The following is a 5,270-nucleotide window of genomic DNA, read 5'->3' on the forward strand; positions in this document are numbered from 1 at the left end:
ATATTCAACCAACATAGATAAACAGGTTTAGGGTTAATCCTATTGATTGCATGTTAGTCAAAAAGCGCACATGAATACGATCAGAATAAAGTAGAGGCCTATTATTAGGGCAGGTTCAATCTCTTTTAGGTTGGATTTGTACCTTCATCCCCGAACCCTTATTTGGTTCAAGACCTTATGGAGTTGAGGATCTCTTGGATCATTAAGGTGTGTAACCTTCACCCTGTGAACGGTTTACAAGTTCCTAAAACTTGTTGGCGACTCTTTTGCTCTATCTTCTTCTCTTTTAGACGCCACCGTACTTTAGTGTATGATCACATTGGGGTTCAAGCTAGGGGATCAACGCTTGAAATTTTTCCCAACACTAGCCTAGCAAAGGTATGGAAGAATTTATGGCTCTCAACCAACTCACTCTCACACAATTGGTTGAAAGCACAATTAAGAGCATAGAATCGATTAGCTAGAAAGATTCTAATCCATAGAAGCATCACCCATACACAATAATCAAGAAACAATTTCATACTAATCACAATCAATCATTCAATTCATTAATATAACCTTCATCCAATTCCCTAGAACAACACCTAAGCTAACATAATGAAGAAAGACATGGAAAACATGGTAAAATAAGAATAAAAACAAGATTAAACAAACAAACTAATTAATCTACTCAAATCAACAAACAAAAAGCAAAAAACTAAGAATTAAGCAAAGAAATAAAGATGAGAGAAAGTTAGAAAATGCTCATTGAATAGATGAGAAGAAGTTCCACAAAGTTGCTTATTCAACCTCTCAAAAACTCCGTGGAAATCCAAGCTTTCTCTCTCTACACTACTCCTAAACTAACCCTAAGAGAGAGAAAATAAAGGCTAAACTAATCTAATCTATCTAAAACAAAATGTTGATTAAAAGTTTTTAGAAAATAACCCCAAAGGGGGTATTTATAATACAAGTTAAATAAAATAAAATAAAAATAAATAAGACTAATTAAAACTAAATACAAAAAAAACAAAACTAAAGTAAAATAAAATAAAAAGGAAAAAATAAACCCAAAAACCCCCAAAGTTCCACCAAACCCACGATTTCCATCAGACCACCTCTTCTTCTTCCCTTTCGAATTTGGCTGCTTTCATTCACCATATCAACATCAAACAATCATCCTCACCGTTCATCAACACTATCATCATCTAGCATCACCAAAATCTCGGCCTTTGGATTAATTGAAGGAATCGTTACCGTCCGATTTTCATTAAAATCACGTGAAAAGCTCGTGATTGACCCACATTTGCGCGCCCGCATAGAAGTCGCTCACAGGTCGCGCAAAGCTACTGCCTCAACTTGATTTTGGACTCTAATTTGTGCGCCTTCTGACAGGGCTGCGTGCCCGTGGTGGTCTGGGTTGCTACAGATGCTGATTTGGGCAAATTCAGAGGTTCGATTGAAGCGGCTTCTCTGATTGGTGGGTGGTGTTGTATGCGGCGGACTGGAGGCGAGGTAAATGCGGTGTCTGGGAGTAGCGTGGGTGGTGTTTGCGTGGGTTTGGTTGGAGGTGGTGAATGGAGATGAATTTGAGGTGAGTTAGAGGTGGTGGAATGGAGATGAATTTGAGGTGAGTTGGAGGTGAGGTGGTTCGAGTTGCATTGCTGATTGTTGTTGTTGCGAGTGGAAACAGGGGAAGGTGGCGGAGGTTGGTGGCGCAATGGGTTGCGTGAGGTGTGAGGATGCGGTGGCTGATGGTGTTGTGTTTGTTGTTTTAGCTGTTGGTGTTGGTGAGGAAAGTAGGGGTGGTGAATTGGTGGGTGTGTGAATTGGTGGGCTGATTTTTATGAGGTTAATGTGGTGGAGGATAAGGAAGGTGGGGTGTATGATAAGTTGGCAGCAAAAGGAGGTAAGGGGCAGCAGCTTGCTTGGCTCAAATTATGTGCCTCAAACCTCGGACCTTGAACTCGAATATGACTTTGAAACCCTGAACACCAAACTCGACCTACAACAAAAACACGAGGGTAATACCAAGAGATAAAATAAAATAAAATAAGATAAAATAAAATAAAATAACTTAAAAATAAAATCAAATGAAATGAAATAAAATAAAGAAAACAAATATGAAAATAAAATAAAATAAGAAAATGAGAGAAACTACGAATTATTAACTAAAAATACCAAAATAAACTAAAAACTATTAAAAATTACAAAAATACTCAAATTAAAGATCAAATAAGGAAAATAAGAAAGTGAGATAAATAAAGCCTAAAACTAGGAAAATTATTAGAAACTAAATCGAAAAATAAGTATAAAAATACCCTAAAAGTGACATAATAGTCACTAATCAGCGCGAGAGCGCGGCCATAGTGCGCGGGCGCGCAGCCCTGTCAGAACCCGCGCAGAAGGATGTAAATTTCATAATCGAGGCAGAGAGATTTGCGCGGGTTGTGTGCGACCTGTGCGCGAGCGCACACCCAAGGCGCACGGGTGCACAACTCAGACATCAAGCCCCAACCCACAAAGGCGCGGGCGAACAGCCACCTTGCGCGGGCGCACACTCCCTTGCTCGGGCGCACAGATACCGTGCGCGGGCGCACAACGAGCCCTGTTCAGCGTTTTTGCGCGTATCTATTTATATTCGAGGCTTGTTTTTGGACGGGACTTCGGGAGATTATTAAATCTTTTTCTCTAAATTTAGGAGAGCTTCTCTCTCTAGGTTTTAGGGTTAGATTAGATAATTTTTAGAGAGAGAAAATAGATTGTTATTCAAGCATCCTTTATTGTATTCAACTTTTCTCAAGTTTTAATATTCAATCAATCAAGCAAGAATCCAAGTTTTTATCTTTCATTAATCCTTTCTTTAGTAATCTCTTCTCCTTTCCTTTAGTATTATTTATTTGTTTTATTATTACTTATTCTTGTCCATCTTATTAGTTTATCTAGTTGTTATTGATTTCATTGATTTTAATCATGTTTTGTTTTGAGTTTCTTGAGTTTATTTCTAGTTTTGATATTATGTTTAATTTCCCTTCTCTAGGCTAAACTTTTAGCTATGGGAAGGGGGTGGAAGATATGATTTGATATTGGATGAATGATGATGGTTGGATTGAACTTATGCCATATATTGATGAAAGACATGATTTTTATTAGCTTGAGATTATTGTTGCACTCTATTTCATGTTTTCTAGTTTAAATGCATGAAAGTGATTTGAACTAGATTAGGATCATCTCTATTTTAATGATTGCATGAGAATGAGTTATTAAAGTGGAGTTTTTATGGATTGTGCTTCTTTATTCTCTTGATTTTATTGTAACTAATAGGATGCATGAGAATGATCCTTATTAGTGTAGACCTCTTTCATTGATTTGCCTAGACTATTGCATGAGAATGAATTGTTTAGGTAGAATCTTGTGTTCTTTGGCATGTGTTTCATGATAATCACCATTATTCCCCTCTTTCGAATCATATTGGAAACCCCGTATCCCTAGCGTCATTTTCCCTTGATTTTAACCATCATTTTCGTGCTTATTTGTAGTTTTAGTGTTCTTACTTAACAAAACCAACAAAAACAATCCCCTTTTCACTCTTGCATTAGTGATTATTGATGTTGAATTAGCGTGCTTCCCTAGTGGTTCGACCCTTTACTTGCCACTAACTAGTTTACTGTAGGTTTATGTATTATAAATGATTAATTTGGTTAGGGTAGTAGCTTAACGACCTATCTTATCCCGATCAAATTTTGGCGCCGTTGTCGGGGAAGTGGCTTGTTTAACATTTATTTTTGCTATTGTTAGCGTCATTTTATTTGCTTTCCTTTCTATTATTTTGCTTGCTTAATCCTACTTGTCATTGCTAATCGTGTGCTTAGCTTTGTTGTATTCAAAGAGAGATATGGCAAGACAAGAGGATGACCTTCTTTTTAGGGAGTTTGGAAATCCGGAAATCTATGAGCTCACAAGTGGTATACTTCTCCCGACCACCGAGACTAATTTAACAATCCATCCACAATATGCTAGGATGGTGCCAATTGAGCAATTTTCCGGAGGCGTAAGTGAAGACCCCATTGAGCATTTGGACCGATTCCTTGAGTTGTGTGCAATGATGCAAACAAATGAAGTGAGCCAAGATTACATTCGTATGCATCTCTTTCGGCAATCTCTCACCGGAAGAGCAAAGAAATGGCTCAAGCTTTTGAAGCCCAACTCTCTCACCACATGGAAGGAAGTTACGAAGGCCTTTCACAAAAGGTTCATTTCCGATGAGCAAATCGAAAAAATGAGGAGGAAGATAGCTTCCTTTGAGCAAGAACCGGATGAAAATCTTGGGGAAGCATGGGAAAGGTGTAAGGATTTGATTAGTGCATGTCCTTATCATGAATTCAACCGTAATTTGCTCATGAGATTCTTTTATGATGGCTTGGAGCCAATGTCAAGGACCAATCTAGATGCGGGTGCCGGTGGCCAATTGATTAAGATCCCTCAAAGCCAAGTTGAAGCTATAATTTAAGAAGTTGCTACTAGCTATTCTTGGGGAGGCCAAAGAAAGTCCTAAGGGAAGCAAGGAGATCTTTATGAGTTAGAGAAAGTCGGCCAACTTAAGCACATAGTTGAGCTCTTGAATGAAGGTCTTTCCAAGTTGAACTCAAGTGTTGGTTTGTGTTCAAAACCTTCACAAATCATTGATTTCTCATGTGCTTGTTGTGGTGGGACGGATCATGATGCATCGTATTGTAGAGAGTTCAATCCCAAGCAAGGTGAGGCTTTGACTTTGAGGGAAGAAGAGTTTGTAACCCAAGCTCTAATCCCAACAACTTCAACAACCTCCAAGGCAAGAAAACTCTTACCCCCAAGATGGACCTCTCTTCAATCCACCAACCCAAAACTTTTCCTACCTTTCTAACCAAGTATAGAACTCTCAAGATCAAATTCATGACCTATGTCCTCAAGTGTATGAAGAAAAATCCCCACCCTACCACACACAAACCCAAATTCTTCAACAACGTCAAATTATCATTCAACAATTCCGAGAAATCAAATCTTACAATGAAGTTGTTGATTCCCAGCTAGCCAAAACTTCTTCTCTCCATTTAACCACAAAACTCCCCTTACAATCATCTACTAACCCTTCACATACTTATCAACCCGAAACTTGCAAGGTGGACAATGTTGTAGATGATGTGGTTGAGAAGAAGGTTCAAGAACAAAATGAGGAGCCATTTGATTTTAGTGAACCAAACAAGTTTGAAGGCCCGGTTCCCTTTCCTTGTAGGCTAGTTGAGAATGTCGTT

At 38.5% G+C, this 5,270-nt stretch overlaps 1 non-coding gene across 1 annotated transcript; it reads right to left on the reverse strand.

Annotated features, from left to right (window-relative positions):
• Positions 1-4,255: 4,255 nt before the first annotated feature.
• LOC145633352 (small nucleolar RNA R71) lies at positions 4,256-4,362 on the reverse strand. The gene has a single exon (XR_014112683.1). It is a non-coding gene; the product is annotated as a small nucleolar RNA R71 (small nucleolar RNA).
• Between the last annotated feature and the right edge of the window lie 908 nt (positions 4,363-5,270).

The sequence above is a fragment of the Chenopodium album genome, chromosome 5 (assembly GCF_948465745.1).
Source record: "Chenopodium album chromosome 5, dcCheAlbu1.1, whole genome shotgun sequence".
Taxonomy (NCBI): Eukaryota; Viridiplantae; Streptophyta; class Magnoliopsida; order Caryophyllales; family Amaranthaceae; genus Chenopodium; species Chenopodium album.